At 46.4% G+C, this 27,198-nt stretch overlaps 45 non-coding genes across 45 annotated transcripts; all 45 read left to right on the top strand.

Annotated features, from left to right (window-relative positions):
• Positions 1–230: 230 nt before the first annotated feature.
• trnal-uag (transfer RNA leucine (anticodon UAG)) lies at positions 231–312 on the top strand. The gene has a single exon. It is a non-coding gene; the product is annotated as a tRNA-Leu (tRNA).
• Positions 313–725: 413 nt separating this feature from the next.
• On the top strand, positions 726–807 carry trnal-aag (transfer RNA leucine (anticodon AAG)). Its single transcript has one exon. It is a non-coding gene; the product is annotated as a tRNA-Leu (tRNA).
• A 383-nt stretch (positions 808–1,190) lies between these two features.
• Positions 1,191–1,272, top strand: trnal-aag (transfer RNA leucine (anticodon AAG)). Its single transcript has one exon. It is a non-coding gene; the product is annotated as a tRNA-Leu (tRNA).
• A 487-nt stretch (positions 1,273–1,759) lies between these two features.
• On the top strand, positions 1,760–1,841 carry trnal-aag (transfer RNA leucine (anticodon AAG)). The gene has a single exon. It is a non-coding gene; the product is annotated as a tRNA-Leu (tRNA).
• Positions 1,842–2,295: 454 nt separating this feature from the next.
• On the top strand, positions 2,296–2,377 carry trnal-uag (transfer RNA leucine (anticodon UAG)). The gene has a single exon. It is a non-coding gene; the product is annotated as a tRNA-Leu (tRNA).
• A 412-nt stretch (positions 2,378–2,789) lies between these two features.
• On the top strand, positions 2,790–2,871 carry trnal-aag (transfer RNA leucine (anticodon AAG)). Its single transcript has one exon. It is a non-coding gene; the product is annotated as a tRNA-Leu (tRNA).
• Positions 2,872–3,358: 487 nt separating this feature from the next.
• Positions 3,359–3,440, top strand: trnal-aag (transfer RNA leucine (anticodon AAG)). The gene has a single exon. It is a non-coding gene; the product is annotated as a tRNA-Leu (tRNA).
• Positions 3,441–3,894: 454 nt separating this feature from the next.
• On the top strand, positions 3,895–3,976 carry trnal-uag (transfer RNA leucine (anticodon UAG)). The gene has a single exon. It is a non-coding gene; the product is annotated as a tRNA-Leu (tRNA).
• Positions 3,977–4,389: 413 nt separating this feature from the next.
• Positions 4,390–4,471, top strand: trnal-aag (transfer RNA leucine (anticodon AAG)). Its single transcript has one exon. It is a non-coding gene; the product is annotated as a tRNA-Leu (tRNA).
• Positions 4,472–4,958: 487 nt separating this feature from the next.
• trnal-aag (transfer RNA leucine (anticodon AAG)) lies at positions 4,959–5,040 on the top strand. Its single transcript has one exon. It is a non-coding gene; the product is annotated as a tRNA-Leu (tRNA).
• A 454-nt stretch (positions 5,041–5,494) lies between these two features.
• trnal-uag (transfer RNA leucine (anticodon UAG)) lies at positions 5,495–5,576 on the top strand. The gene has a single exon. It is a non-coding gene; the product is annotated as a tRNA-Leu (tRNA).
• Positions 5,577–5,989: 413 nt separating this feature from the next.
• trnal-aag (transfer RNA leucine (anticodon AAG)) lies at positions 5,990–6,071 on the top strand. Its single transcript has one exon. It is a non-coding gene; the product is annotated as a tRNA-Leu (tRNA).
• A 487-nt stretch (positions 6,072–6,558) lies between these two features.
• Positions 6,559–6,640, top strand: trnal-aag (transfer RNA leucine (anticodon AAG)). The gene has a single exon. It is a non-coding gene; the product is annotated as a tRNA-Leu (tRNA).
• A 454-nt stretch (positions 6,641–7,094) lies between these two features.
• On the top strand, positions 7,095–7,176 carry trnal-uag (transfer RNA leucine (anticodon UAG)). Its single transcript has one exon. It is a non-coding gene; the product is annotated as a tRNA-Leu (tRNA).
• Positions 7,177–7,589: 413 nt separating this feature from the next.
• Positions 7,590–7,671, top strand: trnal-aag (transfer RNA leucine (anticodon AAG)). The gene has a single exon. It is a non-coding gene; the product is annotated as a tRNA-Leu (tRNA).
• Positions 7,672–8,158: 487 nt separating this feature from the next.
• Positions 8,159–8,240, top strand: trnal-aag (transfer RNA leucine (anticodon AAG)). Its single transcript has one exon. It is a non-coding gene; the product is annotated as a tRNA-Leu (tRNA).
• Positions 8,241–8,694: 454 nt separating this feature from the next.
• On the top strand, positions 8,695–8,776 carry trnal-uag (transfer RNA leucine (anticodon UAG)). Its single transcript has one exon. It is a non-coding gene; the product is annotated as a tRNA-Leu (tRNA).
• A 413-nt stretch (positions 8,777–9,189) lies between these two features.
• Positions 9,190–9,271, top strand: trnal-aag (transfer RNA leucine (anticodon AAG)). The gene has a single exon. It is a non-coding gene; the product is annotated as a tRNA-Leu (tRNA).
• A 487-nt stretch (positions 9,272–9,758) lies between these two features.
• On the top strand, positions 9,759–9,840 carry trnal-aag (transfer RNA leucine (anticodon AAG)). The gene has a single exon. It is a non-coding gene; the product is annotated as a tRNA-Leu (tRNA).
• Positions 9,841–10,294: 454 nt separating this feature from the next.
• trnal-uag (transfer RNA leucine (anticodon UAG)) lies at positions 10,295–10,376 on the top strand. Its single transcript has one exon. It is a non-coding gene; the product is annotated as a tRNA-Leu (tRNA).
• A 412-nt stretch (positions 10,377–10,788) lies between these two features.
• Positions 10,789–10,870, top strand: trnal-aag (transfer RNA leucine (anticodon AAG)). Its single transcript has one exon. It is a non-coding gene; the product is annotated as a tRNA-Leu (tRNA).
• A 487-nt stretch (positions 10,871–11,357) lies between these two features.
• trnal-aag (transfer RNA leucine (anticodon AAG)) lies at positions 11,358–11,439 on the top strand. Its single transcript has one exon. It is a non-coding gene; the product is annotated as a tRNA-Leu (tRNA).
• A 454-nt stretch (positions 11,440–11,893) lies between these two features.
• trnal-uag (transfer RNA leucine (anticodon UAG)) lies at positions 11,894–11,975 on the top strand. Its single transcript has one exon. It is a non-coding gene; the product is annotated as a tRNA-Leu (tRNA).
• A 413-nt stretch (positions 11,976–12,388) lies between these two features.
• trnal-aag (transfer RNA leucine (anticodon AAG)) lies at positions 12,389–12,470 on the top strand. Its single transcript has one exon. It is a non-coding gene; the product is annotated as a tRNA-Leu (tRNA).
• Positions 12,471–12,957: 487 nt separating this feature from the next.
• trnal-aag (transfer RNA leucine (anticodon AAG)) lies at positions 12,958–13,039 on the top strand. Its single transcript has one exon. It is a non-coding gene; the product is annotated as a tRNA-Leu (tRNA).
• A 454-nt stretch (positions 13,040–13,493) lies between these two features.
• Positions 13,494–13,575, top strand: trnal-uag (transfer RNA leucine (anticodon UAG)). Its single transcript has one exon. It is a non-coding gene; the product is annotated as a tRNA-Leu (tRNA).
• A 1,517-nt stretch (positions 13,576–15,092) lies between these two features.
• trnal-uag (transfer RNA leucine (anticodon UAG)) lies at positions 15,093–15,174 on the top strand. Its single transcript has one exon. It is a non-coding gene; the product is annotated as a tRNA-Leu (tRNA).
• A 413-nt stretch (positions 15,175–15,587) lies between these two features.
• Positions 15,588–15,669, top strand: trnal-aag (transfer RNA leucine (anticodon AAG)). The gene has a single exon. It is a non-coding gene; the product is annotated as a tRNA-Leu (tRNA).
• A 487-nt stretch (positions 15,670–16,156) lies between these two features.
• Positions 16,157–16,238, top strand: trnal-aag (transfer RNA leucine (anticodon AAG)). The gene has a single exon. It is a non-coding gene; the product is annotated as a tRNA-Leu (tRNA).
• A 454-nt stretch (positions 16,239–16,692) lies between these two features.
• On the top strand, positions 16,693–16,774 carry trnal-uag (transfer RNA leucine (anticodon UAG)). Its single transcript has one exon. It is a non-coding gene; the product is annotated as a tRNA-Leu (tRNA).
• A 981-nt stretch (positions 16,775–17,755) lies between these two features.
• Positions 17,756–17,837, top strand: trnal-aag (transfer RNA leucine (anticodon AAG)). The gene has a single exon. It is a non-coding gene; the product is annotated as a tRNA-Leu (tRNA).
• A 454-nt stretch (positions 17,838–18,291) lies between these two features.
• Positions 18,292–18,373, top strand: trnal-uag (transfer RNA leucine (anticodon UAG)). Its single transcript has one exon. It is a non-coding gene; the product is annotated as a tRNA-Leu (tRNA).
• A 981-nt stretch (positions 18,374–19,354) lies between these two features.
• On the top strand, positions 19,355–19,436 carry trnal-aag (transfer RNA leucine (anticodon AAG)). The gene has a single exon. It is a non-coding gene; the product is annotated as a tRNA-Leu (tRNA).
• Positions 19,437–19,878: 442 nt separating this feature from the next.
• Positions 19,879–19,960, top strand: trnal-aag (transfer RNA leucine (anticodon AAG)). Its single transcript has one exon. It is a non-coding gene; the product is annotated as a tRNA-Leu (tRNA).
• Positions 19,961–20,414: 454 nt separating this feature from the next.
• Positions 20,415–20,496, top strand: trnal-uag (transfer RNA leucine (anticodon UAG)). The gene has a single exon. It is a non-coding gene; the product is annotated as a tRNA-Leu (tRNA).
• A 413-nt stretch (positions 20,497–20,909) lies between these two features.
• On the top strand, positions 20,910–20,991 carry trnal-aag (transfer RNA leucine (anticodon AAG)). Its single transcript has one exon. It is a non-coding gene; the product is annotated as a tRNA-Leu (tRNA).
• A 487-nt stretch (positions 20,992–21,478) lies between these two features.
• Positions 21,479–21,560, top strand: trnal-aag (transfer RNA leucine (anticodon AAG)). The gene has a single exon. It is a non-coding gene; the product is annotated as a tRNA-Leu (tRNA).
• A 454-nt stretch (positions 21,561–22,014) lies between these two features.
• On the top strand, positions 22,015–22,096 carry trnal-uag (transfer RNA leucine (anticodon UAG)). The gene has a single exon. It is a non-coding gene; the product is annotated as a tRNA-Leu (tRNA).
• Positions 22,097–22,509: 413 nt separating this feature from the next.
• Positions 22,510–22,591, top strand: trnal-aag (transfer RNA leucine (anticodon AAG)). Its single transcript has one exon. It is a non-coding gene; the product is annotated as a tRNA-Leu (tRNA).
• Positions 22,592–23,614: 1,023 nt separating this feature from the next.
• trnal-uag (transfer RNA leucine (anticodon UAG)) lies at positions 23,615–23,696 on the top strand. Its single transcript has one exon. It is a non-coding gene; the product is annotated as a tRNA-Leu (tRNA).
• Positions 23,697–24,150: 454 nt separating this feature from the next.
• Positions 24,151–24,232, top strand: trnal-uag (transfer RNA leucine (anticodon UAG)). Its single transcript has one exon. It is a non-coding gene; the product is annotated as a tRNA-Leu (tRNA).
• Positions 24,233–24,645: 413 nt separating this feature from the next.
• trnal-aag (transfer RNA leucine (anticodon AAG)) lies at positions 24,646–24,727 on the top strand. The gene has a single exon. It is a non-coding gene; the product is annotated as a tRNA-Leu (tRNA).
• Positions 24,728–25,750: 1,023 nt separating this feature from the next.
• On the top strand, positions 25,751–25,832 carry trnal-uag (transfer RNA leucine (anticodon UAG)). Its single transcript has one exon. It is a non-coding gene; the product is annotated as a tRNA-Leu (tRNA).
• A 413-nt stretch (positions 25,833–26,245) lies between these two features.
• Positions 26,246–26,327, top strand: trnal-aag (transfer RNA leucine (anticodon AAG)). The gene has a single exon. It is a non-coding gene; the product is annotated as a tRNA-Leu (tRNA).
• A 745-nt stretch (positions 26,328–27,072) lies between these two features.
• Positions 27,073–27,144, top strand: trnam-cau (transfer RNA methionine (anticodon CAU)). Its single transcript has one exon. It is a non-coding gene; the product is annotated as a tRNA-Met (tRNA).
• Positions 27,145–27,198: the final 54 nt, after the last annotated feature.

Consider the following 27,198-nt stretch of genomic DNA (forward strand, 5'->3'; position numbering starts at 1 on the left):
ATGGATCGAAACCATCCTCTGCTAATTAATAAGTTCTTCAGGCCTTCTCTATGTGGTAGACTGTTACCAAGAGTTGCCCAGCGACATCCTGCGCTGACCCAAAAGCCAGTATCAATGGTGGCCAAAGCTCAATGTTTGGGAAGACACCTGGGAAATTCTTGCTCTTCATATTTGACGTACAATAATGTGTCTTTTCGGTGTCGCTACAGACATTGATGGGTTCGAAAGGAGGTAGTGTGGCCGAGTGGTCTAAGGCACTGGATTTAGGCTCCAGTCTCTCTGGAGGCGTGGGTTCAAATCCCACCACTGCCATGTTTAGTCCCTGGTACTTGGAGTTTCTAGCCATAAACAGAGCAGGAAGTTGGAACAGATCCCTCTCTGTCAGCATTACAGTATGGAAGTTGTTATGATAAGCTTCTGGGATTTGCAAGTCAGTTCAATTTTGCCTAAATTTCCCAGTCATTGAAAAACAAGAAATTGGTGTGAAATCGGAGAAATACAGGTTAAAACTCAACCACCACAAAAGGAAAGCAGAGTGGCGCAGCGGAAGCGTGCTGGGCCCATAACCCAGAGGTCGATGGATCGAAACCATCCTCTGCTAATTAATGCGTTGTTCGGGACATCTCTTCTCTTCTTCTGGCTATTAATATTTGACGTTCAATAATTTTGGATATCGGCACTGTGTCTTTTCGGTGTCGCTACAGACACCGATGGGTTGAAGAGGAGGTAGTGTGGCCGAGTGGTCTAAGGCGCTGGATTAAGGCTCCAGTCTCTGAGGAGGCGTGGGTTCAAATCCCACCACTGCCAAATCTTAGCTCCTGCTACTTGGAGTTTCTAGCCCTACACTGGGTATCTGCCATTACAGAATGAAATGATAAGCTTCTGGGATTTGCAAGTCAGCTCAATTTTGCCTAAATTTCCCAGTCATTGAAAAACAAAAAATTGGTGTGAAATCGGAGAAATACAGGTTAAAACTCAACCACCACAAAAGGAAAGCAGAGTGGCGCAGCGGAAGCGTGCTGGGCCCATAACCCAGAGGTCGATGGATCGAAACCATCCTCTGCTAATTAATGCGTTGTTCGGGACATCTCTTCTCTTCTTCTGGCTATTAATATTTGACGTTCAATAATTTTGGATATCGGCACTGTGTCTTTTCGGTGTCGCTACAGACACCGATGGGTTGAAGAGGAGGTAGTGTGGCCGAGTGGTCTAAGGCGCTGGATTAAGGCTCCAGTCTCTGAGGAGGCGTGGGTTCAAATCCCACCACTGCCAAATTAAGCTCCTGCTACTTGGAGTTACTAACCCTACAGTTGGTATCAGAGCAGGAAGTTGTAAACAATCCCTCTCTCTGACTCCCATCACAGAATGAAATGATAAGCTTCTGGGTTTTGCAAGTCCACTCAATTTTGCCTAAATTTCCCAGTCATTGAAAATCAAGAAATTGGTGTGAAATCAGTGAAATACAGGTTAAAACTCAAATACTACTAAGAGGAAGCAGAGTGGCGCAGCGGAAGCGTGCTGGGCCCATAACCCAGAGGTCGATGGATCGAAACCATCCTCTGCTACTTAATAAGTTCTTCAGGCCTTCTCTATGTGGTAGACTATGACCAAGAGTTGCCCAGCAACATACGCCAGTGACCCAAAAGCCTGCATCAGTGGTGGCCAAAGCTGAATGTTTGGGAAGTTCTTGCTCTTCATATTTGACGTACAATAATGTGTCTTTTCGGTGTCGCTACAGACATTGATGGGCTCAAGAAGAGGTAGTGTGGCCGAGCGGTCTAAGGCGCTGGATTAAGGCTCCAGTCTCTCAGGAGGCGTGGGTTCAAATCCCACCACTGCCAAATCTTAGCTCCTGCTACTTGGAGTTTCTAGCCCTACACTGGGTATCTGCCATTACAGAATGAAATGATAAGCTTCTGGGTTTTGCAAGTCCACTCAATTTCCCAGTCATTGAAAATCAAGAAATTGGTGTGAAATCAGTGAAATACAGGTCAAAACTCAAACACCACTAACAGGAAGCAGAGTGGCGCAGCGGAAGCGTGCTGGGCCCATAACCCAGAGGTCGATGGATCGAAACCATCCTCTGCTAAATAATAAGTTCTTCAGGCCTTCTCTATGTGGTAGACTGTTACCAAGAGTTGCCCAGCGACATCCTGCGCTGACCCAAAAGCCAGTATCAATGGTGGCCAAAGCTGAATGTTTGGGAAGACACCTGGGAAATTCTTGCTCTTCATATTTGACGTACAATAATGTGTCTTTTCGGTGTCGCTACAGACATTGATGGGTTCGAAAGGAGGTAGTGTGGCCGAGTGGTCTAAGGCGCTGGATTTAGGCTCCAGTCTCTCTGGAGGCGTGGGTTCAAATCCCACCACTGCCATGTTTAGTCCCTGGTACTTGGAGTTTCTAGCCATAAACAGAGCAGGAAGTTGGAAAAGATCCCTCTCTGTCAGCATTACAGTATGGAAGTTGTTATGATAAGCTTCTGGGATTTGCAAGTCAGCTCAATTTTGCCTAAATTTCCCAGTCATTGAAAAACAAGAAATTGGTGTGAAATCGGAGAAATACAGGTTAAAACTCAACCACCACAAAAGGAAAGCAGAGTGGCGCAGCGGAAGCGTGCTGGGCCCATAACCCAGAGGTCGATGGATCGAAACCATCCTCTGCTAATTAATGCGTTGTTCAGGACATCTCTTCTCTTCTTCTGGCTATTAATATTTGACGTTCAATAATTTTGGATATCGGCACTGTGTCTTTCGGTGTCGCTACAGACACCGATGGGTTGAAGAGGAGGTAGTGTGGCCGAGTGGTCTAAGGCGCTGGATTAAGGCTCCAGTCTCTGAGGAGGCGTGGGTTCAAATCCCACCACTGCCAAATTAAGCTCCTGCTACTTGGAGTTACTAACCCTACAGTTGGTATCAGAGCAGGAAGTTGTAAACAATCCCTCTCTCTGACTCCCATCACAGAATGAAATGATAAGCTTCTGGGTTTTGCAAGTCCACTCAATTTTGCCTAAATTTCCCAGTCATTGAAAATCAAGAAATTGGTGTGAAATCAGTGAAATACAGGTTAAAACTCAAATAGTACTAAGAGGAAGCAGAGTGGCGCAGCGGAAGCGTGCTGGGCCCATAACCCAGAGGTCGATGGATCGAAACCATCCTCTGCTACTTAATAAGTTCTTCAGGCCTTCTCTATGTGGTAGACTATTACCAAGAGTTGCCCAGCAACATACGCCAGTGACCCAAAAGCCTGCATCAGTGGTGGCCAAAGCTGAATGTTTGGGAAGTTCTTGCTCTTCATATTTGACGTTCAATAATGTGTCTTTTCGGTGTCGCTACAGACATTGATGGGCTCAAGAAGAGGTAGTGTGGCCGAGCGGTCTAAGGCGCTGGATTAAGGCTCCAGTCTCTCAGGAGGCGTGGGTTCAAATCCCACCACTGCCAAATCTTAGCTCCTGCTACTTGGAGTTTCTAGCCCTACACTGGGTATCTGCCATTACAGAATGAAATGATAAGCTTCTGGGTTTTGCACGTCCACTCAATTTCCCAGTCATTGAAAATCAAGAAATTGGTGTGAAATCAGTGAAATACAGGTCAAAACTCAAACACCACTAACAGGAAGCAGAGTGGCGCAGCGGAAGCGTGCTGGGCCCATAACCCAGAGGTCGATGGATCGAAACCATCCTCTGCTAATTAATAAGTTCTTCAGGCCTTCTCTATGTGGTAGACTGTTACCAAGAGTTGCCCAGCGACATCCTGCGCTGACCCAAAAGCCAGTATCAATGGTGGCCAAAGCTGAATGTTTGGGAAGACACCTGGGAAATTCTTGCTCTTCATATTTGACGTACAATAATGTGTCTTTTCGGTGTCGCTACAGACATTGATGGGTTCGAAAGGAGGTAGTGTGGCCGAGTGGTCTAAGGCGCTGGATTTAGGCTCCAGTCTCTCTGGAGGCGTGGGTTCAAATCCCACCACTGCCATGTTTAGTCCCTGGTACTTGGAGTTTCTAGCCATAAACAGAGCAGGAAGTTGGAACAGATCCCTCTCTGTCAGCATTACAGTATGGAAGTTGTTATGATAAGCTTCTGGGATTTGCAAGTCAGCTCAATTTTGCCTAAATTTCCCAGTCATTGAAAAACAAGAAATTGGTGTGAAATCGGAGAAATACAGGTTAAAACTCAACCACCACAAAAGGAAAGCAGAGTGGCGCAGCGGAAGCGTGCTGGGCCCATAACCCAGAGGTCGATGGATCGAAACCATCCTCTGCTAATTAATGCGTTGTTCGGGACATCTCTTCTCTTCTTCTGGCTATTAATATTTGACGTTCAATAATTTTGGATATCGGCACTGTGTCTTTTCGGTGTCGCTACAGACACCGATGGGTTGAAGAGGAGGTAGTGTGGCCGAGTGGTCTAAGGCGCTGGATTAAGGCTCCAGTCTCTGAGGAGGCGTGGGTTCAAATCCCACCACTGCCAAATTAAGCTCCTGCTACTTGGAGTTACTAACCCTACAGTTGGTATCAGAGCAGGAAGTTGTAAACAATCCCTCTCTCTGACTCCCATCACAGAATGAAATGATAAGCTTCTGGGTTTTGCAAGTCCACTCAATTTTGCCTAAATTTCCCAGTCATTGAAAATCAAGAAATTGGTGTGAAATCAGTGAAATACAGGTTAAAACTCAAATACTACTAAGAGGAAGCAGAGTGGCGCAGCGGAAGCGTGCTGGGCCCATAACCCAGAGGTCGATGGATCGAAACCATCCTCTGCTACTTAATAAGTTCTTCAGGCCTTCTCTATGTGGTAGACTATTACCAAGAGTTGCCCAGCAACATACGCCAGTGACCCAAAAGCCTGCATCAGTGGTGGCCAAAGCTGAATGTTTGGGAAGTTCTTGCTCTTCATATTTGACGTACAATAATGTGTCTTTTCGGTGTCGCTACAGACATTGATGGGCTCAAGAAGAGGTAGTGTGGCCGAGCGGTCTAAGGCGCTGGATTAAGGCTCCAGTCTCTCAGGAGGCGTGGGTTCAAATCCCACCACTGCCAAATCTTAGCTCCTGCTACTTGGAGTTTCTAGCCCTACACTGGGTATCTGCCATTACAGAATGAAATGATAAGCTTCTGGGTTTTGCAAGTCCACTCAATTTCCCAGTCATTGAAAATCAAGAAATTGGTGTGAAATCAGTGAAATACAGGTCAAAACTCAAACACCACTAACAGGAAGCAGAGTGGCGCAGCGGAAGCGTGCTGGGCCCATAACCCAGAGGTCGATGGATCGAAACCATCCTCTGCTAATTAATAAGTTCTTCAGGCCTTCTCTATGTGGTAGACTGTTACCAAGAGTTGCCCAGCGACATCCTGCGCTGACCCAAAAGCCAGTATCAATGGTGGCCAAAGCTGAATGTTTGGGAAGACACCTGGGAAATTCTTGCTCTTCATATTTGACGTACAATAATGTGTCTTTTCGGTGTCGCTACAGACATTGATGGGTTCGAAAGGAGGTAGTGTGGCCGAGTGGTCTAAGGCGCTGGATTTAGGCTCCAGTCTCTCTGGAGGCGTGGGTTCAAATCCCACCACTGCCATGTTTAGTCCCTGGTACTTGGAGTTTCTAGCCATAAACAGAGCAGGAAGTTGGAACAGATCCCTCTCTGTCAGCATTACAGTATGGAAGTTGTTATGATAAGCTTCTGGGATTTGCAAGTCAGCTCAATTTTGCCTAAATTTCCCAGTCATTGAAAAACAAGAAATTGGTGTGAAATCGGAGAAATACAGGTTAAAACTCAACCACCACAAAAGGAAAGCAGAGTGGCGCAGCGGAAGCGTGCTGGGCCCATAACCCAGAGGTCGATGGATCGAAACCATCCTCTGCTAATTAATGCGTTGTTCGGGACATCTCTTCTCTTCTTCTGGCTATTAATATTTGACGTTCAATAATTTTGGATATCGGCACTGTGTCTTTTCGGTGTCGCTACAGACACCGATGGGTTGAAGAGGAGGTAGTGTGGCCGAGTGGTCTAAGGCGCTGGATTAAGGCTCCAGTCTCTGAGGAGGCGTGGGTTCAAATCCCACCACTGCCAAATTAAGCTCCTGCTACTTGGAGTTACTAACCCTACAGTTGGTATCAGAGCAGGAAGTTGTAAACAATCCCTCTCTCTGACTCCCATCACAGAATGAAATGATAAGCTTCTGGGTTTTGCAAGTCCACTCAATTTTGCCTAAATTTCCCAGTCATTGAAAATCAAGAAATTGGTGTGAAATCAGTGAAATACAGGTTAAAACTCAAATGCTACTAAGAGGAAGCAGAGTGGCGCAGCGGAAGCGTGCTGGGCCCATAACCCAGAGGTCGATGGATCGAAACCATCCTCTGCTACTTAATAAGTTCTTCAGGCCTTCTCTATGTGGTAGACTATTACCAAGAGTTGCCCAGCAACATACGCCAGTGACCCAAAAGCCTGCATCAGTGGTGGCCAAAGCTGAATGTTTGGGAAGTTCTTGCTCTTCATATTTGACGTACAATAATGTGTCTTTTCGGTGTCGCTACAGACATTGATGGGCTCAAGAAGAGGTAGTGTGGCCGAGCGGTCTAAGGCGCTGGATTAAGGCTCCAGTCTCTCAGGAGGCGTGGGTTCAAATCCCACCACTGCCAAATCTTAGCTCCTGCTACTTGGAGTTTCTAGCCCTACACTGGGTATCTGCCATTACAGAATGAAATGATAAGCTTCTGGGTTTTGCAAGTCCACTCAATTTCCCAGTCATTGAAAATCAAGAAATTGGTGTGAAATCAGTGAAATACAGGTCAAAACTCAAACACCACTAACAGGAAGCAGAGTGGCGCAGCGGAAGCGTGCTGGGCCCATAACCCAGAGGTCGATGGATCGAAACCATCCTCTGCTAATTAATAAGTTCTTCAGGCCTTCTCTATGTGGTAGACTGTTACCAAGAGTTGCCCAGCGACATCCTGCGCTGACCCAAAAGCCAGTATCAATGGTGGCCAAAGCTGAATGTTTGGGAAGACACCTGGGAAATTCTTGCTCTTCATATTTGACGTACAATAATGTGTCTTTTCGGTGTCGCTACAGACATTGATGGGTTCAAAAGGAGGTAGTGTGGCCGAGTGGTCTAAGGCGCTGGATTTAGGCTCCAGTCTCTCTGGAGGCGTGGGTTCAAATCCCACCACTGCCATGTTTAGTCCCTGGTACTTGGAGTTTCTAGCCATAAACAGAGCAGGAAGTTGGAACAGATCCCTCTCTGTCAGCATTACAGTATGGAAGTTGTTATGATAAGCTTCTGGGATTTGCAAGTCAGCTCAATTTTGCCTAAATTTCCCAGTCATTGAAAAACAAGAAATTGGTGTGAAATCGGAGAAATACAGGTTAAAACTCAACCACCACAAAAGGAAAGCAGAGTGGCGCAGCGGAAGCGTGCTGGGCCCATAACCCAGAGGTCGATGGATCGAAACCATCCTCTGCTAATTAATGCGTTGTTCGGGACATCTCTTCTCTTCTTCTGGCTATTAATATTTGACGTTCAATAATTTTGGATATCGGCACTGTGTCTTTTCGGTGTCGCTACAGACACCGATGGGTTGAAGAGGAGGTAGTGTGGCCGAGTGGTCTAAGGCGCTGGATTAAGGCTCCAGTCTCTGAGGAGGCGTGGGTTCAAATCCCACCACTGCCAAATTAAGCTCCTGCTACTTGGAGTTACTAACCCTACAGTTGGTATCAGAGCAGGAAGTTGTAAACAATCCCTCTCTCTGACTCCCATCACAGAATGAAATGATAAGCTTCTGGGTTTTGCAAGTCCACTCAATTTTGCCTAAATTTCCCAGTCATTGAAAATCAAGAAATTGGTGTGAAATCAGTGAAATACAGGTTAAAACTCAAATACTACTAAGAGGAAGCAGAGTGGCGCAGCGGAAGCGTGCTGGGCCCATAACCCAGAGGTCGATGGATCGAAACCATCCTCTGCTACTTAATAAGTTCTTCAGGCCTTCTCTATGTGGTAGACTATTACCAAGAGTTGCCCAGCAACATACGCCAGTGACCCAAAAGCCTGCATCAGTGGTGGCCAAAGCTGAATGTTTGGGAAGTTCTTGCTCTTCATATTTGACGTACAATAATGTGTCTTTTCGGTGTCGCTACAGACATTGATGGGCTCAAGAAGAGGTAGTGTGGCCGAGCGGTCTAAGGCGCTGGATTAAGGCTCCAGTCTCTCAGGAGGCGTGGGTTCAAATCCCACCACTGCCAAATCTTAGCTCCTGCTACTTGGAGTTTCTAGCCCTACACTGGGTATCTGCCATTACAGAATGAAATGATAAGCTTCTGGGTTTTGCAAGTCCACTCAATTTCCCAGTCATTGAAAATCAAGAAATTGGTGTGAAATCAGTGAAATACAGGTCAAAACTCAAACACCACTAACAGGAAGCAGAGTGGCGCAGCGGAAGCGTGCTGGGCCCATAACCCAGAGGTCGATGGATCGAAACCATCCTCTGCTAATTAATAAGTTCTTCAGGCCTTCTCTATGTGGTAGACTGTTACCAAGAGTTGCCCAGCGACATCCTGCGCTGACCCAAAAGCCAGTATCAATGGTGGCCAAAGCTGAATGTTTGGGAAGACACCTGGGAAATTCTTGCTCTTCATATTTGACGTACAATAATGTGTCTTTTCGGTGTCGCTACAGACATTGATGGGTTCGAAAGGAGGTAGTGTGGCCGAGTGGTCTAAGGCGCTGGATTTAGGCTCCAGTCTCTCTGGAGGCGTGGGTTCAAATCCCACCACTGCCATGTTTAGTCCCTGGTACTTGGAGTTTCTAGCCATAAACAGAGCAGGAAGTTGGAACAGATCCCTCTCTGTCAGCATTACAGTATGGAAGTTGTTATGATAAGCTTCTGGGATTTGCAAGTCAGCTCAATTTTGCCTAAATTTCCCAGTCATTGAAAAACAAGAAATTGGTGTGAAATCGGAGAAATACAGGTTAAAACTCAACCACCACAAAAGGAAAGCAGAGTGGCGCAGCGGAAGCGTGCTGGGCCCATAACCCAGAGGTCGATGGATCGAAACCATCCTCTGCTAATTAATGCGTTGTTCGGGACATCTCTTCTCTTCTTCTGGCTATTAATATTTGACGTTCAATAATTTTGGATATCGGCACTGTGTCTTTTCGGTGTCGCTACAGACACCGATGGGTTGAAGAGGAGGTAGTGTGGCCGAGTGGTCTAAGGCGCTGGATTAAGGCTCCAGTCTCTGAGGAGGCGTGGGTTCAAATCCCACCACTGCCAAATTAAGCTCCTGCTACTTGGAGTTACTAACCCTACAGTTGGTATCAGAGCAGGAAGTTGTAAACAATCCCTCTCTCTGACTCCCATCACAGAATGAAATGATAAGCTTCTGGGTTTTGCAAGTCCACTCAATTTTGCCTAAATTTCCCAGTCATTGAAAATCAAGAAATTGGTGTGAAATCAGTGAAATACAGGTTAAAACTCAAATACTACTAAGAGGAAGCAGAGTGGCGCAGCGGAAGCGTGCTGGGCCCATAACCCAGAGGTCGATGGATCGAAACCATCCTCTGCTACTTAATAAGTTCTTCAGGCCTTCTCTATGTGGTAGACTATTACCAAGAGTTGCCCAGCAACATACGCCAGTGACCCAAAAGCCTGCATCAGTGGTGGCCAAAGCTGAATGTTTGGGAAGTTCTTGCTCTTCATATTTGACGTTCAATAATGTGTCTTTTCGGTGTCGCTACAGACATTGATGGGCTCAAGAAGAGGTAGTGTGGCCGAGCGGTCTAAGGCGCTGGATTAAGGCTCCAGTCTCTCAGGAGGCGTGGGTTCAAATCCCACCACTGCCAAATCTTAGCTCCTGCTACTTGGAGTTTCTAGCCCTACACTGGGTATCTGCCATTACAGAATGAAATGATAAGCTTCTGGGTTTTGCAAGTCCACTCAATTTCCCAGTCATTGAAAATCAAGAAATTGGTGTGAAATCAGTGAAATACAGGTCAAAACTCAAACACCACTAACAGGAAGCAGAGTGGCGCAGCGGAAGCGTGCTGGGCCCATAACCCAGAGGTCGATGGATCGAAACCATCCTCTGCTAATTAATAAGTTCTTCAGGCCTTCTCTATTTGGTAGACTGTTACCAAGAGTTGCCCAGCGACATCCTGCGCTGACCCAAAAGCCAGTATCAATGGTGGCCAAAGCTGAATGTTTGGGAAGACACCTGGGAAATTCTTGCTCTTCATATTTGACGTACAATAATGTGTCTTTTCGGTGTCGCTACAGACATTGATGGGTTCGAAAGGAGGTAGTGTGGCCGAGTGGTCTAAGGCGCTGGATTTAGGCTCCAGTCTCTCTGGAGGCGTGGGTTCAAATCCCACCACTGCCATGTTTAGTCCCTGGTACTTGGAGTTTCTAGCCATAAACAGAGCAGGAAGTTGGAACAGATCCCTCTCTGTCAGCATTACAGTATGGAAGTTGTTATGATAAGCTTCTGGGATTTGCAAGTCAGCTCAATTTTGCCTAAATTTCCCAGTCATTGAAAAACAAGAAATTGGTGTGAAATCGGAGAAATACAGGTTAAAACTCAACCACCACAAAAGGAAAGCAGAGTGGCGCAGCGGAAGCGTGCTGGGCCCATAACCCAGAGGTCGATGGATCAAAACCATCCTCTGCTAATTAATGCGTTGTTCGGGACATCTCTTCTCTTCTTCTGGCTATTAATATTTGACGTTCAATAATTTTGGATATCGGCACTGTGTCTTTCGGTGTCGCTACAGACACCGATGGGTTGAAGAGGAGGTAGTGTGGCCGAGTGGTCTAAGGCGCTGGATTAAGGCTCCAGTCTCTGAGGAGGCGTGGGTTCAAATCCCACCACTGCCAAATTAAGCTCCTGCTACTTGGAGTTACTAACCCTACAGTTGGTATCAGTGCAGGAAGTTGTAAACAATCCCTCTCTCTTACTCCCATCACAGAATGAAATGATAAGCTTCTGGGTTTTGCAAGTCCACTCAATTTTGCCTAAATTTCCCAGTCATTGAAAATCAAGAAATTGGTGTGAAATCAGTGAAATACAGGTTAAAACTCAAATACTACTAAGAGGAAGCAGAGTGGCGCAGCGGAAGCGTGCTGGGCCCATAACCCAGAGGTCGATGGATCGAAACCATCCTCTGCTACTTAATAAGTTCTTCAGGCCTTCTCTATGTGGTAGACTATTACCAAGAGTTGCCCAGCAACATACGCCAGTGACCCAAAAGCCTGCATCAGTGGTGGCCAAAGCTGAATGTTTGGGAAGTTCTTGCTCTTCATATTTGACGTTCAATAATGTGTCTTTTCGGTGTCGCTACAGACATTGATGGGCTCAAGAAGAGGTAGTGTGGCCGAGCGGTCTAAGGCGCTGGATTAAGGCTCCAGTCTCTCAGGAGGCGTGGGTTCAAATCCCACCACTGCCAAATCTTAGCTCCTGCTACTTGGAGTTTCTAGCCCTACACTGGGTATCTGCCATTACAGAATGAAATGATAAGCTTCTGGGTTTTGCAAGTCCACTCAATTTCCCAGTCATTGAAAATCAAGAAATTGGTGTGAAATCAGTGAAATACAGGTCAAAACTCAAACACCACTAACAGGAAGCAGAGTGGCGCAGCGGAAGCGTGCTGGGCCCATAACCCAGAGGTCGATGGATCGAAACCATCCTCTGCTAATTAATAAGTTCTTCAGGCCTTCTCTATGTGGTAGACTGTTACCAAGAGTTGCCCAGCGACATCCTGCGCTGACCCAAAAGCCAGTATCAATGGTGGCCAAAGCTGAATGTTTGGGAAGACACCTGGGAAATTCTTGCTCTTCATATTTGACGTACAATAATGTGTCTTTTCGGTGTCGCTACAGACATTGATGGGTTCGAAAGGAGGTAGTGTGGCCGAGTGGTCTAAGGCGCTGGATTTAGGCTCCAGTCTCTCTGGAGGCGTGGGTTCAAATCCCACCACTGCCATGTTTAGTCCCTGGTACTTGGAGTTTCTAGCCATAAACAGAGCAGGAAGTTGGAACAGATCCCTCTCTGTCAGCATTACAGTATGGAAGTTGTTATGATAAGCTTCTGGGATTTGCAAGTCAGCTCAATTTTGCCTAAATTTCCCAGTCATTGAAAAACAAGAAATTGGTGTGAAATCGGAGAAATACAGGTTAAAACTCAACCACCACAAAAGGAAAGCAGAGTGGCGCAGCGGAAGCGTGCTGGGCCCATAACCCAGAGGTCGATGGATCGAAACCATCCTCTGCTAATTAATGCGTTGTTCGGGACATCTCTTCTCTTCTTCTGGCTATTAATATTTGACGTTCAATAATTTTGGATATCGGCACTGTGTCTTTTCGGTGTCGCTACAGACACCGATGGGTTGAAGAGGAGGTAGTGTGGCCGAGTGGTCTAAGGCGCTGGATTAAGGCTCCAGTCTCTGAGGAGGCGTGGGTTCAAATCCCACCACTGCCAAATTAAGCTCCTGCTACTTGGAGTTACTAACCCTACAGTTGGTATCAGAGCAGGAAGTTGTAAACAATCCCTCTCTCTGACTCCCATCACAGAATGAAATGATAAGTTTCTGGGTTTTGCAAGTCAACTCAATTTTGCCTAAATTTCCCAGTCATTGAAAATCAAGAAATTGGTGTGAAATCAGTGAAATACAGGTTAAAACTCAAATACTACTAAGAGGAAGCAGAGTGGTGCAGCGGAAGCGTGCTGGGTCCATAACCCAGAGGTCGATGGATCGAAACCATCCTCTGCTACTTAATAAGTTCTTCAGGCCTTCTCTATGTGGTAGACTATTACCAAGAGTTGCCCAGCAACATATGCCAGTGACCCAAAAGCCTGCATCAGTGGTGGCCAAAGCTGAATGTTTGGGAAGTTCTTGCTCTTCATATTTGACGTTCAATAATGTGTCTTTTCGGTGTCGCTACAGACATTGATGGGCTCAAGAAGAGGTAGTGTGGCCGAGCGGTCTAAGGCGCTGGATTAAGGCTCCAGTCTCTCAGGAGGCGTGGGTTCAAATCCCACCACTGCCAAATCTTAGCTCCTGCTACTTGGAGTTTCTAGCCCTACACTGGGTATCTGCCATTACAGAATGAAATGATAAGCTTCTGGGTTTTGCAAGTCCACTCAATTTCCCAGTCATTGAAAATCAAGAAATTGGTGTGAAATCAGTGAAATACAGGTCAAAACTCAAACACCACTAACAGGAAGCAGAGTGGCGCAGCGGAAGCGTGCTGGGCCCATAACCCAGAGGTCGATGGATCGAAACCATCCTCTGCTAATTAATAAGTTCTTCAGGCCTTCTCTATGTGGTAGACTGTTACCAAGAGTTGCCCAGCGACATCCTGCGCTGACCCAAAAGCCAGTATCAATGGTGGCCAAAGCTGAATGTTTGGGAAGACACCTGGGAAATTCTTGCTCTTCATATTTGACGTACAATAATGTGTCTTTTCGGTGTCGCTACAGACATTGATGGGTTCGAAAGGAGGTAGTGTGGCCGAGTGGTCTAAGGCGCTGGATTTAGGCTCCAGTCTCTCTGGAGGCGTGGGTTCAAATCCCACCACTGCCATGTTTAGTCCCTGGTACTTGGAGTTTCTAGCCATAAACAGAGCAGGAAGTTGGAACAGATCCCTCTCTGTCAGCATTACAGTATGGAAGTTGTTATGATAAGCTTCTGGGATTTGCAAGTCAGCTCAATTTTGCCTAAATTTCCCAGTCATTGAAAAACAAGAAATTGGTGTGAAATCGGAGAAATACAGGTTAAAACTCAACCACCACAAAAGGAAAGCAGAGTGGCGCAGCGGAAGCGTGCTGGGCCCATAACCCAGAGGTCGATGGATCGAAACCATCCTCTGCTAATTAATGCGTTGTTCGGGACATCTCTTCTCTTCTTCTGGCTATTAATATTTGACGTTCAATAATTTTGGATATCGGCACTGTGTCTTTCGGTGTCGCTACAGACACCGATGGGTTGAATAGGAGGTAGTGTGGCCGAGTGGTCTAAGGCGCTGGATTAAGGCTCCAGTCTCTGAGGAGGCGTGAGTTCAAATCCCACCACTGCCAAATTAAGCTCCTGCTACTTGGAGTTACTAACCCTACAGTTGGTATCAGAGCAGGAAGTTGTAAACAATCCCTCTCTCTGACTCCCATCACAGAATGAAATGATAAGCTTCTGGGTTTTGCAAGTCCACTCAATTTTGCCTAAATTTCCCAGTCATTGAAAATCAAGAAATTGGTGTGAAATCAGTGAAATACAGGTTAAAACTCAAATACTACTAAGAGGAAGCAGAGTGGCGCAGCGGAAGCGTGCTGGGCCCATAACCCAGAGGTCGATGGATCGAAACCATCCTCTGCTACTTAATAAGTTCTTCAGGCCTTCTCTATGTGGTAGACTATTACCAAGAGTTGCCCAGCAACATACGCCAGTGACCCAAAAGCCTGCACCAGTGGTGGCCAAAGCTGAATGTTTGGGAAGTTCTTGCTCTTCATATTTGACGTACAATAATGTGTCTTTTCGGTGTCGCTACAGACATTGATGGGCTCAAGAAGAGGTAGTGTGGCCGAGCGGTCTAAGGCGCTGGTTTAAGGCTCCAGTCTCTCAGGAGGCGTGGGTTCAAATCCCACCACTGCCAAATCTTAGCTCCTGCTACTTGGAGTTTCTAGCCCTACACTGGGTATCTGCCATTACAGAATGAAATGATAAGCTTCTGGGTTTTGCAAGTCCACTCAATTTCCCAGTCATTGAAAATCAAGAAATTGGTGTGAAATCAGTGAAATACAGGTCAAAACTCAAACACCACTAACAGGAAGCAGAGTGGCGCAGCGGAAGCGTGCTGGGCCCATAACCCAGAGGTCGATGGATCGAAACCATCCTCTGCTAATTAATAAGTTCTTCAGGCCTTCTCTATGTGGTAGACTGTTACCAAGAGTTGCCCAGCGACATCCTGCGCTGACCCAAAAGCCAGTATCAATGGTGGCCAAAGCTGAATGTTTGGGAAGACACCTGGGAAATTCTTGCTCTTCATATTTGACGTACAATAATGTGTCTTTTCGGTGTCGCTACAGACATTGATGGGTTCGAAAGGAGGTAGTGTGGCCGAGTGGTCTAAGGCGCTGGATTTAGGCTCCAGTCTCTCTGGAGGCGTGGGTTCAAATCCCACCACTGCCATGTTTAGTCCCTGGTACTTGGAGTTTCTAGCCATAAACAGAGCAGGAAGTTGGAACAGATCCCTCTCTGTCAGCATTACAGTATGGAAGTTGTTATGATAAGCTTCTGGGATTTGCAAGTCAGCTCAATTTTGCCTAAATTTCCCAGTCATTGAAAAACAAGAAATTGGTGTGAAATCGGAGAAATACAGGTTAAAACTCAACCACCACAAAAGGAAAGCAGAGTGGCGCAGCGGAAGCGTGCTGGGCCCATAACCCAGAGGTCGATGGATCGAAACCATCCTCTGCTAATTAATGCGTTGTTCGGGACATCTCTTCTCTTCTTCTGGCTATTAATATTTGACGTTCAATAATTTTGGATATCGGCACTGTGTCTTTTCGGTGTCGCTACAGACACCGATGGGTTGAAGAGGAGGTAGTGTGGCCGAGTGGTCTAAGGCGCTGGATTAAGGCTCCAGTCTCTGAGGAGGCGTGGGTTCAAATCCCACCACTGCCAAATTAAGCTCCTGCTACTTGGAGTTACTAACCCTACAGTTGGTATCAGAGCAGGAAGTTGTAAACAATCCCTCTCTCTGACTCCCATCACAGAATGAAATGATAAGCTTCTGGGTTTTGCAAGTCAACTCAATTTTGCCTAAATTTCCCAGTCATTGAAAATCAAGAAATTGGTGTGAAATCAGTGAAATACAGGTTAAAACTCAAATACTACTAAGAGGAAGCAGAGTGGTGCAGCGGAAGCGTGCTGGGCCCATAACCCAGAGGTCGATGGATCGAAACCATCCTCTGCTACTTAATAAGTTCTTCAGGCCTTCTCTATGTGGTAGACTATTACCAAGAGTTGCCCAGCAACATATGCCAGTGACCCAAAAGCCTGCATCAGTGGTGGCCAAAGCTGAATGTTTGGGAAGTTCTTGCTCTTCATATTTGACGTTCAATAATGTGTCTTTTCGGTGTCGCTACAGACATTGATGGGCTCAAGAAGAGGTAGTGTGGCCGAGCGGTCTAAGGCGCTGGATTAAGGCTCCAGTCTCTCAGGAGGCGTGGGTTCAAATCCCACCACTGCCAAATCTTAGCTCCTGCTACTTGGAGTTTCTAGCCCTACACTGGGTATCTGCCATTACAGAATGAAATGATAAGCTTCTGGGTTTTGCAAGTCCACTCAATTTCCCAGTCATTGAAAATCAAGAAATTGGTGTGAAATCAGTGAAATACAGGTCAAAACTCAAACACCACTAACAGGAAGCAGAGTGGCGCAGCGGAAGCGTGCTGGGCCCATAACCCAGAGGTCGATGGATCGAAACCATCCTCTGCTAATTAATAAGTTCTTCAGGCCTTCTCTATGTGGTAGACTGTTACCAAGAGTTGCCCAGCGACATCCTGCGCTGACCCAAAAGCCAGTATCAATGGTGGCCAAAGCTGAATGTTTGGGAAGACACCTGGGAAATTCTTGCTCTTCATATTTGACGTACAATAATGTGTCTTTTCGGTGTCGCTACAGACATTGATGGGTTCGAAAGGAGGTAGTGTGGCCGAGTGGTCTAAGGCGCTGGATTTAGGCTCCAGTCTCTCTGGAGGCGTGGGTTCAAATCCCACCACTGCCATGTTTAGTCCCTGGTACTTGGAGTTTCTAGCCATAAACAGAGCAGGAAGTTGGAACAGATCCCTCTCTGTCAGCATTACAGTATGGAAGTTGTTATGATAAGCTTCTGGGATTTGCAAGTCAGCTCAATTTTGCCTAAATTTCCCAGTCATTGAAAAACAAGAAATTGGTGTGAAATCGGAGAAATACAGGTTAAAACTCAACCACCACAAAAGGAAAGCAGAGTGGCGCAGCGGAAGCGTGCTGGGCCCATAACCCAGAGGTCGATGGATCGAAACCATCCTCTGCTAATTAATGCGTTGTTCGGGACATCTCTTCTCTTCTTCTGGCTATTAATATTTGACGTTCAATAATTTTGGATATCGGCACTGTGTCTTTCGGTGTCGCTACAGACACCGATGGGTTGAATAGGAGGTAGTGTGGCCGAGTGGTCTAAGGCGCTGGATTAAGGCTCCAGTCTCTGAGGAGGCGTGAGTTCAAATCCCACCACTGCCAAATTAAGCTCCTGCTACTTGGAGTTACTAACCCTACAGTTGGTATCAGAGCAGGAAGTTGTAAACAATCCCTCTCTCTGACTCCCATCACAGAATGAAATGATAAGCTTCTGGGTTTTGCAAGTCAACTCAATTTTGCCTAAATTTCCCAGTCATTGAAAATCAAGAAATTGGTGTGAAATCAGTGAAATACAGGTTAAAACTCAAATACTACTAAGAGGAAGCAGAGTGGCGCAGCGGAAGCGTGCTGGGCCCATAACCCAGAGGTCGATGGATCGAAACCATCCTCTGCTACTTAATAAGTTCTTCAGGCCTTCTCTATCTGGTAGACTATTACCAAGAGTTGCCCAGCAACATACGCCAGTGACCCAAAAGCCTGCATCAGTGGTGGCCAAAGCTGAATGTTTGGGAAGTTCTTGCTCTTCATATTTGACGTTCAATAATGTGTCTTTTCGGTGTCGATACAGACATTGATGGGCTCAAGAAGAGGTAGTGTGGCCGAGCGGTCTAAGGCGCTGGATTAAGGCTCCAGTCTCTCAGGAGGCGTGGGTTCAAATCCCACCACTGCCAAATCTTAGCTGCTGCTATTTGGAGTTTCTAGCCCTACACTGGGTATCTGCCATTACAGAATGAAATGATAAGCTTCTGGGTTTTGCAAGTCCACTCAATTTCCCAGTCATTGAAAATCAAGAAATTGGTGTGAAATCAGTGAAATACAGGTCAAAACTCAAACACCACTAACAGGAAGCAGAGTGGCGCAGCGGAAGCGTGCTGGGCCCATAACCCAGAGGTCGATGGATCGAAACCATCCTCTGCTAATTAATAAGTCCTTCAGGCCTTCTCTATGTGGTAGACTGTTACCAAGAGTTGCCCAGCGACATCCTGCGCTGACCCAAAAGCCAGTATCAATGGTGGCCAAAGCTGAATGTTTGGGAAGACACCTGGGAAATTCTTGCTCTTCATATTTGACGTACAATAATGTGTCTTTTCGGTGTCGCTACAGACATTGATGGGTTCGAAAGGAGGTAGTGTGGCCGAGTGGTCTAAGGCGCTGGATTTAGGCTCCAGTCTCTCTGGAGGCGTGGGTTCAAATCCCACCACTGCCATGTTTAGTCCCTGGTACTTGGAGTTTCTAGCCATAAACAGAGCAGGAAGTTGGAACAGATCCCTCTCTGTCAGCATTACAGTATGGAAGTTGTTATGATAAGCTTCTGGGATTTGCAAGTCAGCTCAATTTTGCCTAAATTTCCCAGTCATTGAAAAACAAGAAATTGGTGTGAAATCGGAGAAATACAGGTTAAAACTCAACCACCACAAAAGGAAAGCAGAGTGGCGCAGCGGAAGCGTGCTGGGCCCATAACCCAGAGGTCGATGGATCGAAACCATCCTCTGCTAATTAATGCGTTGTTCGGGACATCTCTTCTCTTCTTCTGGCTATTAATATTTGACGTTCAATAATTTTGGATATCGGCACTGTGTCTTTCGGTGTCGCTACAGACACCGATGGGTTGAAGAGGAGGTAGTGTGGCCGGGTGGTCTAAGGCGCTGGATTAAGGCTCCAGTCTCTGAGGAGGCGTGGGTTCAAATCCCACCACTGCCAAATTAAGCTCCTGCTACTTGGAGTTACTAACCCTACAGTTGGAATCAGAGCAGGAAGTTGTAAACAATCCCTCTCTCTGACTCCCATCACAGAATGAAATGATAAGCTTCTGGGTTTTGCAAGTCCACTCAATTTTGCCTAAATTTCCCAGTCATTGAAAATCAAGAAATTGGTGTGAAATCAGTGAAATACAGGTTAAAACTCAAATACTACTAAGAGGAAGCAGAGTGGCGCAGCGGAAGCGTGCTGGGCCCATAACCCAGAGGTCGATGGATCGAAACCATCCTCTGCTACTTAATAAGTTCTTCAGGCCTTCTCTATGTGGTAGACTATTACCAAGAGTTGCCCAGCAACATACGCCAGTGACCCAAAAGCCTGCATCAGTGGTGGCCAAAGCTGAATGTTTGGGAAGTTCTTGCTCTTCATATTTGACGTTCAATAATGTGTCTTTTCGGTGTCGCTACAGACATTGATGGGCTCAAGAAGAGGTAGTGTGGCCGAGCGGTCTAAGGCGCTGGATTAAGGCTCCAGTCTCTCAGGAGGCGTGGGTTCAAATCCCACCACTGCCAAATCTTAGCTCCTGCTACTTGGAGTTTCTAGCCCTACACTGGGTATCTGCCATTACAGAATGAAATGATAAGCTTCTGGGTTTTGCAAGTCCACTCAATTTCCCAGTCATTGAAAATCAAGAAATTGGTGTGAAATCAGTGAAATACAGGTCAAAACTCAAACACCTCTAACAGGAAGCAGAGTGGCGCAGCGGAAGCGTGCTGGGCCCATAACCCAGAGGTCGATGGATCGAAACCATCCTCTGCTAATTAATAAGTTCTTCAGGCCTTCTCTATGTGGTAGACTGTTACCAAGAGTTGCCCAGCAACATACGCCAGTGACCCAAAAGCCTGCATCAGTGGTGGCCAAAGCTGAATGTTTGGGAAGTTCTTGCTCTTCATATTTGACGTACAATAATGTGTCTTTTCGGTGTCGCTACAGACATTGATGGGCTCAAGAAGAGGTAGTGTGGCCGAGCGGTCTAAGGCGCTGGATTAAGGCTCCAGTCTCTCAGGAGGCGTGGGTTCAAATCCCACCACTGCCAAATCTTAGCTCCTGCTACTTGGAGTTTCTAGCCCTACACTGGGTATCTGCCATTACAGAATGAAATGATAAGCTTCTGGGTTTTGCAAGTCCACTCAATTTCCCAGTCATTGAAAATCAAGAAATTGGTGTGAAATCAGTGAAATACAGGTCAAAACTCAAACACCACTAACAGGAAGCAGAGTGGCGCAGCGGAAGCGTGCTGGGCCCATAACCCAGAGGTCGATGGATCGAAACCATCCTCTGCTAATTAATAAGTTCTTCAGGCCTTCTCTATGTGGTAGACTGTTACCAAGAGTTGCCCAGCAACATCCTGCGCTGACCCAAAAGCCAGTATCAATGGTGGCCAAAGCTGAATGTTTGGGAAGACACCTGGGAAATTCTTGCTCTTCATATTTGACGTACAATAATGTGTCTTTTCGGTGTCGCTACAGACATTGATGGGTTCGAAAGGAGGTAGTGTGGCCGAGTGGTGTAAGGCGCTGGATTTAGGCTCCAGTCTCTCTGGAGGCGTGGGTTCAAATCCCACCACTGCCATGTTTAGTCCCTGGTACTTGGAGTTTCTAGCCATAAACAGAGCAGGAAGTTGGAAAAGATCCCTCTCTGTCAGCATTACAGTATGGAAGTTGTTATGATAAGCTTCTGGGATTTGCAAGTCAGCTCAATTTTGCCTAAATTTCCCAGTCATTGAAAAACAAGAAATTGGTGTGAAATCGGAGAAATACAGGTTAAAACTCAACCACCACAAAAGGAAAGCAGAGTGGCGCAGCGGAAGCGTGCTGGGCCCATAACCCAGAGGTCGATGGATCGAAACCATCCTCTGCTAATTAATGCGTTGTTCGGGACATCTCTTCTCTTCTTCTGGCTATTAATATTTGACGTTCAATAATTTTGGATATCGGCACTGTGTCTTTTCGGTGTCGCTACAGACACCGATGGGTTGAAGAGGAGGTAGTGTGGCCGAGTGGTCTAAGGCGCTGGATTAAGGCTCCAGTCTCTGAGGAGGCGTGGGTTCAAATCCCACCACTGCCAAATTAAGCTCCTGCTACTTGGAGTTACTAACCCTACAGTTGGTATCAGAGCAGGAAGTTGTAAACAATCCCTCTCTCTGACTCCCATCACAGAATGAAATGATAAGCTTCTGGGTTTTGCAAGTCCACTCAATTTTGCCTAAATTTCCCAGTCATTGAAAATCAAGAAATTGGTGTGAAATCAGTGAAATACAGGTTAAAACTCAAATACTACTAAGAGGAAGCAGAGTGGCGCAGCGGAAGCGTGCTGGGCCCATAACCCAGAGGTCGATGGATCGAAACCATCCTCTGCTACTTAATAAGTTCTTCAGGCCTTCTCTATGTGGTAGACTATTACCAAGAGTTGCCCAGCAACATACGCCAGTGACCCAAAAGCCTGCATCAGTGGTGGCCAAAGCTGAATGTTTGGGAAGTTCTTGCTCTTCATATTTGACGTTCAATAATGTGTCTTTTCGGTGTCGCTACAGACATTGATGGGCTCAAGAAGAGGTAGTGTGGCCGAGCGGTCTAAGGCGCTGGATTAAGGCTCCAGTCTCTCAGGAGGCGTGGGTTCAAATCCCACCACTGCCAAATCTTAGCTCCTGCTACTTGGAGTTTCTAGCCCTACACTGGGTATCTGCCATTACAGAGTGAAATGACAAGCTTCTGGGTTTTGCAAGTCCACTCAATTTCCCAGTCATTGAAAATCAAGAAATTGGTGTGAAATCAGTGAAATACAGGTCAAAACTCAAACACCACTAACAGGAAGCAGAGTGGCGCAGCGGAAGCGTGCTGGGCCCATAACCCAGAGGTCGATGGATCGAAACCATCCTCTGCTAATTAATAAGTTCTTCAGGCCTTCTCTATGTGGTAGACTGTTACCAAGAGTTGCCCAGCGACATCCTGCGCTGACCCAAAAGCCAGTATCAATGGTGGCCAAAGCTGAATGTTTGGGAAGACACCTGGGAAATTCTTGCTCTTCATATTTGACGTACAATAATGTGTCTTTTCGGTGTCGCTACAGACATTGATGGGTTCGAAAGGAGGTAGTGTGGCCGAGTGGTCTAAGGCGCTGGATTTAGGCTCCAGTCTCTCTGGAGGCGTGGGTTCAAATCCCACCACTGCCATGTTTAGTCCCTGGTACTTGGAGTTTCTAGCCATAAACAGAGCAGGAAGTTGGAAAAGATCCCTCTCTGTCAGCATTACAGTATGGAAGTTGTTATGATAAGCTTCTGGGATTTGCAAGTCAGCTCAATTTTGCCTAAATTTCCCAGTCATTGAAAAACAAGAAATTGGTGTGAAATCGGAGAAATACAGGTTAAAACTCAACCACCACAAAAGGAAAGCAGAGTGGCGCAGCGGAAGCGTGCTGGGCCCATAACCCAGAGGTCGATGGATCGAAACCATCCTCTGCTAATTAATGCGTTGTTCGGGACATCTCTTCTCTTCTTCTGGCTATTAATATTTGACGTTCAATAATTTTGGATATCGGCACTGTGTCTTTTCGGTGTCGCTACAGACACCGATGGGTTGAAGAGGAGGTAGTGTGGCCGAGTGGTCTAAGGCGCTGGATTAAGGCTCCAGTCTCTGAGGAGGCGTGGGTTCAAATCCCACCACTGCCAAATTAAGCTCCTGCTACTTGGAGTTACTAACCCTACAGTTGGTATCAGAGCAGGAAGTTGTAAACAATCCCTCTCTCTGACTCCCATCACAGAATGAAATGATAAGCTTCTGGGTTTTGCAAGTCCACTCAATTTTGCCTAAATTTCCCAGTCATTGAAAATCAAGAAATTGGTGTGAAATCAGTGAAATACAGGTTAAAACTCAAATACTACTAAGAGGAAGCAGAGTGGCGCAGCGGAAGCGTGCTGGGCCCATAACCCAGAGGTCGATGGATCGAAACCATCCTCTGCTACTTAATAAGTTCTTCAGGCCTTCTCTATGTGGTAGCCTATTACCAAGAGTTGCCCAGCAACATACGCCAGTGACCCAAAAGCCTGCATCAGTGGTGGCCAAAGCTGAATGTTTGGGAAGTTCTTGCTCTTCATATTTGACGTACAATAATGTGTCTTTTCGGTGTCGCTACAGACATTGATGGGCTCAAGAAGAGGTAGTGTGGCCGAGCGGTCTAAGCCGCTGGATTAAGGCTCCAGTCTCTCAGGAGGCGTGGGTTCAAATCCCACCACTGCCAAATCTTAGCTCCTGCTACTTGGAGTTTCTAGCCCTACACTGGGTATCTGCCATTACAGAATGAAATGATAAGCTTCTGGGTTTTGCAAGTCCACTCAATTTCCCAGTCATTGAAAATCAAGAAATTGGTGTGAAATCAGTGAAATACAGGTCAAAACTCAAACACCACTAACAGGAAGCAGAGTGGCGCAGCGGAAGCGTGCTGGGCCCATAACCCAGAGGTCGATGGATCGAAACCATCCTCTGCTAATTAATAAGTTCTTCAGGCCTTCTCTATGTGGTAGACTGTTACCAAGAGTTGCCCAGCGACATCCTGCGCTGACCCAAAAGCCAGTATCAATGGTGGCCAAAGCTGAATGTTTGGGAAGACACCTGGGAAATTCTTGCTCTTCATATTTGACGTACAATAATGTGTCTTTTCGGTGTCGCTACAGACATTGATGGGTTCGAAAGGAGGTAGTGTGGCCGAGTGGTCTAAGGCGCTGGATTTAGGCTCCAGTCTCTCTGGAGGCGTGGGTTCAAATCCCACCACTGCCAAATCTTAGCTCCTGCTACTTGGAGTTTCTAGCCCTACACTGGGTATCTGCCATTACAGAATGAAATGATAAGCTTCTGGGTTTTGCAAGTCCACTCAATTTCCCAGTCATTGAAAATCAAGAAATTGGTGTGAAATCAGTGAAATACAGGTCAAAACTCAAACACCACTAACAGGAAGCAGAGTGGCGCAGCGGAAGCGTGCTGGGCCCATAACCCAGAGGTCGATGGATCGAAACCATCCTCTGCTAATTAATAAGTTCTTCAGGCCTTCTCTATGTGGTAGACTGTTACCAAGAGTTGCCCAGCGACATCCTGCGCTGACCCAAAAGCCAGTATCAATGGTGGCCAAAGCTGAATGTTTGGGAAGACACCTGGGAAATTCTTGCTCTTCATATTTGACGTACAATAATGTGTCTTTTCGGTGTCGCTACAGACATTGATGGGTTCGAAAGGAGGTAGTGTGGCCGAGTGGTCTAAGGCGCTGGATTTAGGCTCCAGTCTCTCTGGAGGCGTGGGTTCAAATCCCACCACTGCCATGTTTAGTCCCTGGTACTTGGAGTTTCTAGCCATAAACAGAGCAGGAAGTTGGAAAAGATCCCTCTCTGTCAGCATTACAGTATGGAAGTTGTTATGATAAGCTTCTGGGATTTGCAAGTCAGCTCAATTTTGCCTAAATTTCCCAGTCATTGAAAAACAAGAAATTGGTGTGAAATCGGAGAAATACAGGTTAAAACTCAACCACCACAAAAGGAAAGCAGAGTGGCGCAGCGGAAGCGTGCTGGGCCCATAACCCAGAGGTCGATGGATCGAAACCATCCTCTGCTAATTAATGCGTTGTTCGGGACATCTCTTCTCTTCTTCTGGCTATTAATATTTGACGTTCAATAATTTTGGATATCGGCACTGTGTCTTTTCGGTGTCGCTACAGACACCGATGGGTTGAAGAGGAGGTAGTGTGGCCGAGTGGTCTAAGGCGCTGGATTAAGGCTCCAGTCTCTGAGGAGGCGTGGGTTCAAATCCCACCACTGCCAAATTAAGCTCCTGCTACTTGGAGTTACTAACCCTACAGTTGGTATCAAAGCAGGAAGTTGTAAACAATCCCTCTCTCTGACTCCCATCACAGAATGAAATGATAAGCTTCTGGGTTTTGCAAGTCCACTCAATTTTGCCTAAATTTCCCAGTCATTGAAAATCAAGAAATTGGTGTGAAATCAGTGAAATACAGGTTAAAACTCAAATACTACTAAGAGGAAGCAGAGTGGCGCAGCGGAAGCGTGCTGGGCCCATAACCCAGAGGTCGATGGATCGAAACCATCCTCTGCTACTTAATAAGTTCTTCAGGCCTTCTCTATGTGGTAGACTATTACCAAGAGTTGCCCAGCAACATACGCCAGTGACCCAAAAGCCTGCATCAGTGGTGGCCAAAGCTGAATGTTTGGGAAGTTCTTGCTCTTCATATTTGACGTTCAATAATGTGTCTTTTCGGTGTCGCTACAGACATTGATGGGCTCAAGAAGAGGTAGTGTGGCCGAGCGGTCTGAGGCGCTGGATTAAGGCTCCAGTCTCTCAGGAGGCGTGGGTTCAAATCCCACCACTGCCAAATCTTAGCTCCTGCTACTTGGAGTTTCTAGCCCTACACTGGGTATCTGCCATTACAGAATGAAATGATAAGCTTCTGGGTTTTGCAAGTCCACTCAATTTCCCAGTCATTGAAAATCAAGAAATTGGTGTGAAATCAGTGAAATACAGGTCAAAACTCAAACACCACTAACAGGAAGCAGAGTGGCGCAGCGGAAGCGTGCTGGGCCCATAACCCAGAGGTCGATGGATCGAAACCATCCTCTGCTAATTAATAAGTTCTTCAGGCCTTCTCTATGTGGTAGACTGTTACCAAGAGTTGCCCAGCGACATCCTGCGCTGACCCAAAAGCCAGTATCAATGGTGGCCAAAGCTGAATGTTTGGGAAGACACCTGGGAAATTCTTGCTCTTCATATTTGACGTACAATAATGTGTCTTTTCGGTGTCGCTACAGACATTGATGGGTTCGAAAGGAGGTAGTGTGGCCGAGTGGTCTAAGGCGCTGGATTTAGGCTCCAGTCTCTCTGGAGGCGTGGGTTCAAATCCCACCACTGCCATGTTTAGTCCCTGGTACTTGGAGTTTCTAGCCATAAACAGAGCAGGAAGTTGGAAAAGATCCCTCTCTGTCAGCATTACAGTATGGAAGTTGTTATGATAAGCTTCTGGGATTTGCAAGTCAGCTGAATTTTGCCTAAATTTCCCAGTCATTGAAAAACAAGAAATTGGTGTGAAATCGGAGAAATACAGGTTAAAACTCAACCACCACAAAAGGAAAGCAGAGTGGCGCAGCGGAAGCGTGCTGGGCCCATAACCCAGAGGTCGATGGATCGAAACCATCCTCTGCTAATTAATGCGTTGTTCGGGACATCTCTTCTCTTCTTCTGGCTATTAATATTTGACGTTCAATAATTTTGGATATCGGCACTGTGTCTTTTCGGTGTCGCTACAGACACCGATGGGTTGAAGAGGAGGTAGTGTGGCCGAGTGGTCTAAGGCGCTGGATTAAGGCTCCAGTCTCTGAGGAGGCGTGGGTTCAAATCCCACCACTGCCAAATTAAGCTCCTGCTACTTGGAGTTACTAACCCTACAGTTGGTATCAAAGCAGGAAGTTGTAAACAATCCCTCTCTCTGACTCCCATCACAGAATGAAATGATAAGCTTCTGGGTTTTGCAAGTCCACTCAATTTTGCCTAAATTTCCCAGTCATTGAAAATCAAGAAATTGGTGTGAAATCAGTGAAATACAGGTTAAAACTCAAATACTACTAAGAGGAAGCAGAGTGGCGCAGCGGAAGCGTGCTGGGCCCATAACCCAGAGGTCGATGGATCGAAACCATCCTCTGCTACTTAATAAGTTCTTCAGGCCTTCTCTATGTGGTAGACTATTACCAAGAGTTGCCCAGCAACATACGCCAGTGACCCAAAAGCCTGCATCAGTGGTGGCCAAAGCTGAATGTTTGGGAAGTTCTTGCTCTTCATATTTGACGTTCAATAATGTGTCTTTTCGGTGTCGCTACAGACATTGATGGGCTCAAGAAGAGGTAGTGTGGCCGAGCGGTCTGAGGCGCTGGATTAAGGCTCCAGTCTCTCAGGAGGCGTGGGTTCAAATCCCACCACTGCCAAATCTTAGCTCCTGCTACTTGGAGTTTCTAGCCCTACACTGGGTATCTGCCATTACAGAATGAAATGATAAGCTTCTGGGTTTTGCAAGTCCACTCAATTTCCCAGTCATTGAAAATCAAGAAATTGGTGTGAAATCAGTGAAATACAGGTCAAAACTCAAACACCACTAACAGGAAGCAGAGTGGCGCAGTGGAAGCGTGCTGGGCCCATAACCCAGAGGTCGATGGATCGAAACCATCCTCTGCTAATTAATGCGTTGTTCGGGACATCTCTTCTCTTCTTCTGGCTATTAATATTTGAC

The sequence above is a fragment of the Scomber scombrus genome, chromosome 9, assembly GCF_963691925.1.
Source record: "Scomber scombrus chromosome 9, fScoSco1.1, whole genome shotgun sequence".
Lineage (NCBI taxonomy): Eukaryota > Metazoa > Chordata > Actinopteri > Scombriformes > Scombridae > Scomber > Scomber scombrus.